Source organism: Astyanax mexicanus, chromosome 17 (genome assembly GCF_023375975.1).
Source record: "Astyanax mexicanus isolate ESR-SI-001 chromosome 17, AstMex3_surface, whole genome shotgun sequence".
Taxonomy (NCBI): domain Eukaryota; kingdom Metazoa; phylum Chordata; class Actinopteri; order Characiformes; family Acestrorhamphidae; genus Astyanax; species Astyanax mexicanus.
Genome location: NC_064424.1, coordinates 42,623,802 through 42,636,222, shown reverse-complemented (window position 1 = coordinate 42,636,222; position 12,421 = coordinate 42,623,802). Strand labels below are relative to the sequence as shown.

The 12,421-nt window shown below is 41.0% G+C and overlaps 2 protein-coding genes across 11 annotated transcripts in view; both read right to left on the bottom strand.

Annotated features, from left to right (window-relative positions):
• aurka (aurora kinase A) overlaps positions 1–12,421 on the bottom strand; it is an 833,084-nt gene that overhangs the window by 238,994 nt on the left and 581,669 nt on the right. The window contains exon 1 of one of the 5 annotated variants that reach the window (XM_049466069.1): positions 9,979–9,988. The exons of the other annotated variants lie outside the window; for them this stretch is intronic. The gene's annotated coding sequence lies outside the window, so the exon portion shown is untranslated. Of the gene's footprint in view, positions 1–9,978; positions 9,989–12,421 lie in introns of those variants that run through there. 5 annotated transcript variants of the gene reach the window in all.
• Positions 1–12,421, bottom strand: part of celf4 (CUGBP, Elav-like family member 4) — a 143,481-nt gene that overhangs the window by 80,366 nt on the left and 50,694 nt on the right. The gene's annotated exons all lie outside the window — the stretch shown is intronic.

The window sequence follows — 12,421 nt, the reverse complement described above, 5'->3', positions numbered from 1 at the left end:
TCAAGTTTTAATTGGAAGTTTTATAAGCGACAGTTACATTAGTACAGTATAATAAACATAATAAACGTATTTTACGATCCCTTTTAAATTCCATTCACTTACAACACATCCCTTCTCACCCATCCACAGTACATATATATATTTACATATATAGGAGATATATAGGACATGTTTTTCATTGGACAGCAGCGACGATATTCAAATGCCTTTTTTTGCCTTAAAAAATAATTGTGTCCTGTGTTTTTTTTTTTTTGTGAAACATTGGTTTCAAAATGTGTTTCACTGGTTGCTAAGTGTTAAGGCAGGAAGGGGACAGTAGAGAATCATGAAGTGATTGAGGAAGAGAGAGTGAGAATAGATGGAGAGATAGAAAGAAAAAAAGAAAGAGAGAGAGGAAAAGGGAAAGAGAGAGAGAGCGAAAGAGAGAGAGAGAGAGAGAGAGAGAGAGAGACACCCACACATGCACAGTGAATGCAGCACCTCGGACAGCGCCTATCGATCGGCTCCCAGCACACATCACCACAACTTTCACAAATTGCTATTGAGAAGTGACCTGTAATGCAATTACTGCCCAATCCAGGGCAGAAGTGGCCATCAATAATTAAAAGGCGGCCGAGTCGCGGCCCGTTTCTCTCCCGCTTTTATTCCCGCGTTGTTATCCCCGTCTCCGCTGCCTGGGCTAGCGAGCTGTTGCGCCACCCGGGGGGCTGGAATAAGATTTGTGCAAACGCGTCCTTCAATAAAACCAATCACGCCGGATGAAGGCCCGCTGCCGCCCGGCTTTATTATTCCGCCGGCATATGTCTCCCAGAGACGGCCAGACCACAGGAGTGCAATATTAGCCATCAACAAATCACGGCACACAACTGCTGTCTGCACGCCGCCGCCATTATTAGCAGTATATCATCTACCTATTGTCTCTGTCGCCGGCGAGAACACGCGGCATTTAAACAGAGTCAGCATCGCTACAGCGCCGCACAAACTTTGCTTTATCCACGGCCACACTGCTGTCACTAGCATTTTTCAGCATTGCAGCAGCCAGCAGGATATTGCACATTCTCTCTCTCTCTCTCTCTCTCTCATTCGTTCTCTCTCTCTCTCATTCGTTCTCTCTCTCTTTCTGTGAGCAGTATGTAGTAGTAACCCGTGTAGCAGCAGCAGAGACACTGGAATAAACAAGCTGCAAAAGTTGAAAGGCGACTGTTTTTTTTCCCGTGTTGACAGGCACAACTCTGTCAACACACACATTTCCCGAAGCAGCACACACTCCGCTTTAATCACTGGCCCGAGCGCACACACAGAGCCGAGCCGCAAACGCAGGGGTTACACACTGACGGCCTGTCTATAGAGAAAAAGAGAGAGAGAGAGAGAGAGAGAGAAAGAGGGGGGAAAGAAGCACAAAGAAGCTCTACAAAAACGAGAGGAAGACTAAAAGATCTAAAACAAAGTGCTCCTCTGTCTTGTCTCTTTTATATCTTGTCTATATTGTTCCTACACAGCCCTTTTACACAGTCCTCTGTCGATGTTTATTGGTTCAATATCAATAAAACGTGCCTTTTGTGTTGAATCAGTAAAATAAACATTCCAACAAATTCCAAATAAAAATATTGTTTAATATTTAATTTAGGGCATAAAAATTCACAGAAAATGAGAAATGGCCGAAAGACCTAAAATGTTTGCAAAGAAAACAAGCTCATATTCATAAAGTTTTAAGAGTTCAAAAATCAGTATTTGGTGGAACAATCCTGGTGGTTTTTAATCACAGTTTTTTTTATGCATCTTGGCATCATGTTCTCCTCCACCAGTCTTACACACTGCTTTTGGATAACTTTTTGCTGCTTTACTCCTGGTGCAGAAATTCAAGCAGTTCAGTTTGGTTTGATGGTTTGTGATCATCCATCTTTCTCCTGATTATATTCCAGGGGTTTTCAATTTGGTAAAGAAACTCGTTATTTTTAAGTGTTCTCTTTTTTTTTCAGGAGTGGCATAAAGTTATCCAAAAGCAGTGTGTAAGACTGGTGGAGGAGGACATGATGCCAAGATGCATGAAAACTGTGATTAAAAACCAACAGGGTTATTCCACCAAATATTGATTTCTGAGCTTTTAAAACTTTATGAATATGAACTTGTTTGTTGTCTTTGCATTATTTGGGGTCTAAAAGCTCTGCATCTTTTTGTTTTTTCATCCATTTCTCTTATTCTGTAAATAAATGCTCTAAATGACGATATTTTTATTTGGAATTTGGTAGAAATGTTGTCTGTAGTTTATAAAACTACTAGCTATGGCGGCGCGCAGTAGTGCAGCGGCTTCTCACGCTCCTAGCGAACACCCTATTTTGAGCTGTTTTTACGTCGGTTCTGAACCCAACTTTACACGCCCCACGCGTGTGAGTTACAGCAGAACCGAACTTCTGAGCATTAAGGACAGTTTGGTCAGTAAAACAGCAACTATGGACAGTAATATCCGAGCTACGCTGGGCGAGCTGCAGCTCCTCCGCGCTCCGGCGTGGGAGAGCGGATAGCTGCAGACAAAGGGCAAGAGGAGGAGGAGGTGCGAGCGGCGTCAGAAGAGAGGAAAACGCGCTGGGGTGCTAGCCAGGCTAAAGGCTAATGCTAACCGACCCCTGATTCCGTCGCTTTTCCTCTCTAACGTCCGCTCTTTGGATAACAAGCTGGACCTGCTGCGGCTGAGGATGAATGTTTCTGAGGAGATGAGGAACTGCGCTGTGATTTGTCTCACGGAAACCTGGCTGAACCAGACCATGCCGGACTCAGCCTTCCAGCTCGCCGGCCGGCAGCTCTTCCGAGCGGACCGCAGCCAGCTATCCGGGAAAGCCCGGGGGGGCGGCTTGTGCGTCTACATAAACAAAGGTTGGTGCACAAACTGCGTGTTGGTAAACAGCCACTGCTCCGAGGCGACAGAACAGCTGACTGTGAAGTGTCGTCCTCACTATCTGCCTCGTGAGTTTTCGGCGGTGTTCGTGATTGCTGTTTACATAGCACCGGATGCTAATGCTAACAACGCGCTGAAGGAGCTTTATGACAACATCAGCTCGCTTCAGAACAAGCATCCGGACGCGTTCTACATGGTAGCGGGGGATTTTAACCACGTAGAACTGAAGAACACGCTGCCGAGGTTTTACCAACACGTGAACATTCCAACGCGAGGTAATAACACACTGGACCGTCTTTACTCCTCTGTGAAAGACGCTTACAAAGCCTTCCCCCGCCCCCACCTCGGGCTATCGGACCACATCTCCATCATGCTGGTCCCCGCATACCACCCCCCACTGCGACGCTCAAAACCCACACAGAAAACCATCACGGTGTGGCCCAGTGACGGCGCCGCTGTGCTGCAGGACTGCTTCGGCTGCACAGACTGGCAGGTCTTCAGGGAGGCTGCTGAGTGTGAGGGGGAGCTGGATCTGGAGGAATACACATCTGCTGTTCTCGGGTACATCAGCAAGTGTGTGGAGGATGTCACTACTACCAAGACTGTGACTTGCTACCCGAACCAGAAGCCCTGGCTGAACGCAGAGGTGCGTTCCCTGCTGAAAGCCAGGGATGCTGCCTTCAGATCTGGAGACTCGGATGAACTCAGGAGGGCTAGAAGAGAGCTGACTGCTGGAGTTAAGAGGGCAAAAGCTGCATATGCTCAGAAAATCCAGGGACACTTTTCCTCCCAGGATCCACAGAGCATGTGGAGGGGCATCAAGTGCATCACGGACTACAAATCCAACGCTGCACAAAGCTCCAAAGACCCATCCCTGCCTGAGGCTCTCAACACATTCTACGCCCGCTTTGAGTACCCTGACACACCCCCCAGCACCAGACTCCCACACTCACCAGGAGAGGAGCCCCTCAGCATGACACCAGCAGAAGTAAGGAGGACGCTGAGGAGGATTAACCCCCGGAAAGCTGCCGGCCCGGACAACATCCCCGGACAGGTGCTAAAAGACTGCGCGGACCAGCTCTCGGATGTCCTGGCCGACATTTTCAACGCGTCCCTCTTCCAGGCAGCTGTCCCCACTTGCCTGAAGACTGCCACCATCATCCCGGTCCCCAAGAGCTCCACAGTGACAGGTCTGAATGACTACCGGCCAGTAGCCCTCACTCCGATAGTCGCAAAGTGCTTTGAAAGACTGGTTCAGACCCACATCAAAGCCACCATCAACATCACTGTGGATCCACACCAGTACGCATAGAGGAAGAACCGATCCACAGAGGATGCCATTTCCTCCGTGGTCCACACTGCCCTCACCCACCTGGAGCAGAAGGATTCCTACGTTCGGATGCTCTTTGTGGACTTCACATCTGCTTTCAACACCATGATTCCTCAGACACTGATAACCAAACTCTCCTCACTTGGACTGAGCTCTTCCCTGTGCAACTGGGTCCTAGACTTCCTGACCAACAGGCCGCAGGACAACAACAAGACTCAGAAACAGCTTCATTCCGGAAGCTGTAAGACTCTTAACAAACACACTGCACTGACACCAAGGACAAATTACTGTTTACTGTTTACCAACATGGTCACTTTACTTGCACTGAGACACTTTATCTCCACTGCTCTAATTCACATTATCATGCTGCTATAGCACTCTGGACTTCATGTTGCTGAACCTTTCTACTCTCTATTTATTTTTTTTATTCTTTGGGATATTTATCTATCTATTTTGTATATTCTATTTCTTTTATTGTATTCTTTTTTTATCTATATATCTATTAATAACAGCTCTTTGGGTGTAAAACTGGATCGTGAGATCACAATTTCGTTCCACCTCATGTACCACATGTGATGCGAATGACAATAAAATCTCCTTGAATCCTTGAATCCTTGAATAAAATAAAACTATAATTTTCATTTTACTCAAACATAAACCTTTAAATAACAAAATTAGAGAAACTGATTCAGAAACTGAAGTGGTCTCTTAATTTTATCCAGAGCTGTATATATATATATATATATATATATATATATATATATATATATATATATATATAGCTTTTTCCACAACATGCTAATATAGAATATTAATTTTCTTCTAGTGGCTTAATCCACCTTTTTATTTAATTAAGTGTTACCTCTTCAATCAGCAATTAAGCCTGATAAAAAGACCAGTTGTTAAAACAAAAATCTATTAAAATTAAAAGAGTTTGAAGCTATTTGGTGTAAATGTTATTTTTTTATAATGCTATATGTGCTTAATTATGCAGGATATATGATATATTTTGCAGTTTGGGTTTGTAGTTTTTTTGTGAATTATATAAGTATAAAGTATTTTAATAAAACCATCGTAGTTCACAAATCATTAATTTGATTTGCTGTGAGAGAAACGCAATGGGGGGATGTCTTTTCTCTGTGAAGGGTCTGTGTGAGATATAGTTCATCCCTCGCTCCTCTCCTCCTCTCCTCGCCCTGGGAACAAGCTCATATTGACCAGCACACCGACGTATTGAAAGAGCTGCCACAAAAGTGGGTCGCACAGCCAATCAATGGCATAGATTACCGAGTCTGAGCATTACCTCACTGAGAGAGAGAGAGAGAGAGAGCAAATTAGAGCGAGGGAAGACACCTTGCCTGCTGTTTTCCTTCCTCTCTTCCTGCTCTCTGCCCTTCTCACACTCTCTCCATCATCACTTTCCCCCTCTCTCGAACTTCTCTCTCCTGTTGCTTAGGCTGTGTGTGTGTGTGTGTATATGTGTGAAGGAGAGAGAGTGATGATATATTTATTCAGAAATCATAAAAGAAAATGAACAATGTTCCTGAGAAGAGTGTGTTTGTATGTGTGTGTGTGTGTGTGTGAGAAAACAATATTTATGTGTGTTAGGCATAATTTATATTGACTTATATTGACTCTTGCATCCAGACTGCAATTGAAAAAACAGGAGGACCAGTGAGTTTTTTGGCTTTTCTCTGTCACATGACATTTACACCACCCGCAGCATCCGCAAAGCAACCAGCATTGTGATTGACCCCACTCATCCCTCACACGAACTGTTCTCCCTCCTGCCTTCGGGAAGAAGGTACCGCAGCATCCGGTCCAGCACGACCAGATTCTGCAACAGCTTCTACCCCCAAGCCATCAGACTCCTCAACTGCAGAGACTGAACTGATGGTTTTTCTGTACATGCACACACACTCTTACCCCACTTACCCCAGAAAATGGAAAGCACTAAAAACCCTACTACCTCACTGGACTCTATTGCACACTTCGTAATAGAGGTAATTACTACCTCACTGGTCTTTTTTGCACACTGCATAATTTGCACACTGTCTTGTTATTTATTATTCTTTGTCTGTATTGTGTTGTATTGTCTGTCTGAACTTTTGTACTGTTGCACTTATTGTTCTGTCTACGCTGTGTTTATGTGCACCATGGTCCCTGGAGGAACGTTGTTTCGTTTCACTGTGTACTCTGTATATAGCTGAAATGACAATAAAAAAACACTTTGACTTTGACTTTGACTTTGACTCATGTTCAGTAGCTCCTCCATTTCCACTCGCTGTTGTGTTTACTTGGATCTCAGTGGAAACACATGCTTAAAGTGTAATTACAGTGTGCGGCAGTGGATAAATAGCTATTTTATTAAACACGGGGAGACAAAACTCAAAGATGTGCATCCGGACAGGACTAAAATTACCAAAGGACCCTCAAAAAATTCAGAGAAAAACAGTAGATAATTCAGCCTGTAATTTTCTCAGAGGATGAGAATAAAATCACAGGGGACCCCCGATAAAAGAGAGAATTACCCCAGGACCCCCTGAGAAAATAATTCCATCCGGATAAGGCTTTATAATGTTGAATCTGTAAAGGATGTTCTTAGAAAGATTTTATTGAACGTTTTTTTTTTTTTTTATTCTGGTAACATCACTTGTGTCAATAATGTATTTTTAGCTATGTGACGCAACTTTTAATGAATCATAATGTTAGAATTTGCATAGATGTTAACGTTAAGTTGTGATTCAATCCATTAGTACGCAGTTTAGTTTTCAGAACATTCCTGGAACATTATATTTTGAACATTACAGGCTAACCTTCCCAAAACCATTACAAAAAACTTTGTGAGTGTGTGCGCATATGTGTGCGCATGTGTGTTATGATGTATTTAAAGTTTTTTTTTAAAACTTTGCTATATAAAGATTTTGCTGTAGTCAAACCTCTTCTACATCAAAACACAAAACTTTCCAATGCATCAAAAATAAAACTAAAACACTAAATCAGAACTTCAATAAATCAACAGTTTTAAAATTGCATTTATGTTACATCATAGCTCTTTTAAATCAAAAATCAGTTTCCAAACCACAACCGAAACCAGTATTTCCTAAATCCAAACAGTTACCAGTTAAATGAATCTAAATCTAGATGAAATTATCAAATTTAAGATTTTATACACTAAAAAAAACACTACTCTCAGCTACTTCTCTTTCTCACTTACTTTTTCTATTTTTCGTATAATCAATATATATATATATTTTTCTTTTTGTTTTATTCTCTGTATTTACCATTTCTCTCTCTCTCTCTCTCTCTCTCTCTCTCTCTCTCTCTCTCTCTCTTCCATCATCCATCCCACCTCCCACCTGCAGTATTTATTATATGTTTTTGTTTCTGTATAGTTGGCAACATTTTGGAGCCTCATGTAATTTCCTGTTCATTACGATTACACACACACACACACACACACACACTCCTTCTCATTCTAACACAGAACACTGTGTTTGACCGCCAGAGTATCCGACATCTGACCCCGTCTCAAATCTAGTGTCCTTAACTCTGCATTTCCATTGTATTTGCATTTAGTATGCCTGTGGCTGGAATGCTCTCACAAAGGAACGATCTTCAAACGCACTTGAGATAAATGTTCTCTTGTACCTGCCGTGTACTCTTAAACATATCTGCTGTAGCTGCGCTGCTCTATATGCACGCTGAGTACCGGAGTCAGATCACACACAGGTCTGTCTGTCTGTCTGTCTGGTACAGGCTTCCAGAGGTGGCTGAGGCTGAGGAGTCCAGGCCTTACCCCTTCAGCCCTGAATAATGACCCAGTGATAATGCTGCACTGAAATTATTAAGTAAAAAATATACTATAAAAAATCTATAAATAAAATTGAGCATTTGTATTTGATATTTTCAGTGAGGTGGAATCATTTCTTTACCAGTTTTTATTATATATATATATTTAACTAGGCAATATAACTTTTGTATTATAAGCGGTAAAATGGAATGCTGCCATCTTTTATTTTTATATATTTTTTTTCAATGTAGAGTGGATGGGGATGAGCTGCTGTCTGATAAAGTCAGATAAATGTCAATTTTAGATGGACAACAGTTCTCAATTTGTGTTAAGCGAAAGAACACACCAGAACGAAGAAACAGATATTGTCCATTTTAATGGAAACAGGGACTGAAAGAGTTTAATCCATAGCTTCAATGACTAGTCAATGATTTCTATAATCAGTATATGAAACAAACAAACAAACAACAAAAAAAAACAGAATTAGCAAGATTAGCCAGTAGACTTTTTTTGAAGGAGGGATCTATAACTACTGTAAAAATAGCTTGTGTTTGTGTTTTGCCATTTAGCAGAAATCTTTTTATGTGTCTAAAAACCTTATAAAGATGTTTTGTATAACTCATAGACATATTCTACTCTAAAGTGTGTTAAAATAGGTATAATATGTTCCCTTTAAAGCATACATTGTGGTGTAGTCTCTTTTTTTTTTTAGAGTGGATGAATCTGATTTAAACAATATGCTTGTTCATGTTCATAGTTGCTCGGGTAACAAGCAAAAGCTGCCAGAAATACATGGTGTAGCAAGGAAAACTGCAGAGAAAACCTACGAGACCACTCTATTTCTAGAATTAATATATTTAGCTTTGCAGGGATGATGGCAAATACACATTCATGGCATTTATTATGATATTTTCTTCCTTTCCCGCTCAGAACTGCTACTGCATTGAAAATAAAGACTGCTGCTTTAAGTAAAGGTGAGTTTAACTCCCGTAGGAAGGAGGGGAGCCTCCGCAGCACCGCCTGACTCTGTTTAGGTGACAGTGCCATTAGCTGTGTGCTAACATTAGTGGAGCACCCAACCCCCCAACCCCCCTCTCCTCTCCCTCTACGCTTTAAGCTGACAGGACGGCTCCCTGCACATGATGGACCTCTCCAACATAAAAAACAACTTTCCCAAAATCCATCAAGATGTCAAGTGAAGTGGAAAACAGAGTGTGAGAGCAGCACGTAGAACAGTATAGAGGAGAAAAAAAGAGAGAGAGAAAGAGAGAGTATAAAAGAGAGAGCCAGAGGGGCACAGAGGTAGAAAGATGGAAGGAGAGAGTGTGGTCTTGGGGAAGACAGAGAAAGAAAGAGACAGAGAGAGAGAGAGAAAGAGAGAGAGATTCTTTGGCAGATAAAACGTTCCACTGACTTTCTCATCTTCTTGCCAAGTCCTCGCTTCACCACTAATGAACTAATTTGTTCTGTTTTGTGGATTCACCTTTGCTAGCATCAAAGCCTCTATCTATCTATCTATCTATCTATCTATCTATCTATCTATCTATCTATCTATCTATCTATCTATCTATCTATCTATCTATCTATCTATCTATCTATCTATCTATCTATCTATCTATCTACTTATCTCACTCTTTCTCTCATTCTCTCACTCTCATGGCTCATCTTTCTCAAACACACAAACATAAAAACTGAATTATTTGGTTGCCTTAAAAAAATTTAAGTTATGAGGAATGAAAACTTGAGTTAGCATAACTTAAAACATCAAGTTATTACAACTAAAGGGGAAATTGATTTTTTTTATTTCTAAGGTAGCTCAGGGGGAAATCACTACACACTGATGGTGAGTGTTAGTCAGAAACTGTTGGACACACCCAGTATGCAAATAGATTGTGACAGAAGCCAATAGAAAAAAAAAGCTGTTAATGGCAACAGACTAAACTCAGTTATTATAAGTTGGTTCAACTCAAAGATCTCAGTTTGAATGTAAATGTGCGTTTAAATTTTTAACTAACTCAAAGTAGTTGGTTAACGTTTAGAAATATCCAATTTTATGTAAAACAGACATAAATCATTTGAGTTCAACCAACGTATGGGTTTACAGTGTAGGTGGTTGCCATGGTCTTGTAGATGGCTGCTACTGTATGTCATCACAGCTGGTTGCTATGGTGTTGCAAAGTGGTCGCAGGTGCGCACAGCCATATATGCTGGTTAAAATGTAAAGATTACACGATTACATGATTTCTCACTAAATTTCAGTATATTCCAGATTTAAATACTGTGTTGATATATTTTTTAAAGAAAGTCTTGTTTTGCTGTTTCTGCCGTTTTATGGCAGATAAAGAGAGATGAACTCTTAAGCTGAGCTCTTAGAGGTAGAAGGGTTATGTTATATTGTTACGGAGGACAGTCAAGAATAAAAAAATTAGGGGGTTCCAATGGTATCATTGCCAATGCTGGTCTTCCATGTAGATTTCAAATTTCAGAATAAAAGTCCAATAATCAAAATGGACCAGGTATCAACCAATATACAAATATCAATATGTTGGTGCTCTAAGATCCCTAAGACTCAACCACCATGTTGCTTAGTGTTACTTAGTGGAGTTACTGCTTTATTACTCCACTTGTTGGCGCTATAATCAAATAAATAGGGTAAACCTGTAGTGACGGCAGGTACAATTCTGTAAAATTGACACCAATACATCCATAATTTATTGAATTTTACATCTTCAGTAACACAGATGCCATGAAGTATTGCAATATATATTGAGTGTCGCAGAATCACTGTATCATGATATCATCGTTACCGTGGGCAACGCATAGTGATAATATTGTCTTATATTGGTTGTTTAACATTTAGTTCTTTCCCATGAAGTTTTTCTTTCTTTATCTAGCATTTACTATTCATAACACACACACACACACACACACACACACACACACACACACACACACACACACGCAGGAGTCCCTGGCTCCTGCATGGAGGCTCTGATTGCTAATTAGTATTGGTATTAAACGATAGCGATGGGTAGTGACTTCAATTAAATTCATTTGCGGTGGCTGACTCTACATTTCCACGCCTGCGCCTCCTCAGAATGAGCTGAAAGAGTCGGTGGGTTTACAGTGTGTATAGATTATCCCCCCGCACGCCGGCTCCGCAGCTATTAACACCACCACACACACACACACACACAGCCTGGTAAACACACACACCTCTTCAGCAGTGCGTGATACACAGATGTGTGTGGTGGAGTGATGCACTGAAGAGAAGAGAAGAGAAGAGAAAGCAACCCAGAACGTTTTTTGTTCTCTAAATTCTCCTCCTTTCTTTCTCTTTTTGTTTCTCTTGCATCTCTCTCCATTACTCTCTCCTGTCTTTTTTATTTCTCTTACACGTCTCTCTACCTCTCTTTTTATGTGCTTCTCTTGCTGTTTCTCTTACATTTCTCTTCTCTCTACCTCTTTCTTCTCAACCTTAATTTTGTCTCTTACTTCTCTCCATTCTCTCATATTTCTCAGTAGGTTTTTTTCTCACATGTCTCTCTACTTCTCTTCTCTCTTTGTTTCTCTTGCTGTTTCTCTTACATTTCTCTTCTCTCTACCTCTTTCTTCTCAACCTTAATTTTGTCTCATACATTCTCTCCATTCTCTCATACTTCTCAGTAGGTCACATGTCTCTCTACTTTTCTTTGTCTGATTTTTCTTTGTCTTTCTCACATTTCTTGCTATCTCCCTTTCTCTTCTTTCTGCTTTTTTCTTCTCTCAATTATCTCCTCTTTTTGTTCTTTTCTCACTCTACCTCTCTTTCTCCTCACGTCTCAAGCTAAGGCTTCATATCTTCACTCTCTCATAATCTCTCTGTTTCTGTTTCTGTTTCATCTCTCGCTTTTCTCTTCTTTAACTCACAGCTCTCTACATATTTTTCTCTTACATCTCTTTCTTGTTTTCTTCTACATCTCTCTTTCTACCTTTCTTTCTCTTCTCTCAGTTTCCCATCTATCTTTTTTACATCTCATTTTCTCTTAAAACTTTCTCAAAACTTGCTACCCCTCTTTTGCATTTATGTTCCTCTCGTTCTTTCTCTACCTTCTTTTCTCTTCTCTCTCCACTGCCCTTTTCTTCTCTGTCTTTGTCACACATTTCTCATCACCTCTCTCTTTCTTTCTCTTTGTTTGTTTCTCTTCTATCTCTCCCTTCCTCAGTTTCACCTCTCTCTATACTTTTTCTCAATGTTGTTATCATTCTCTGTTTTCTTGTTTTCCATCCCCTCTCCCTCTCTTTTTCTGTCACACTATCTATCTCTCTGTCTCTCTCTCTCTCTCTTTCTCGCTCCACATCTATGATGTCATAATCATTCTGGTCGACACGGCGACTGTCAGCCTCCCTGGAGGCGTCATTAAAA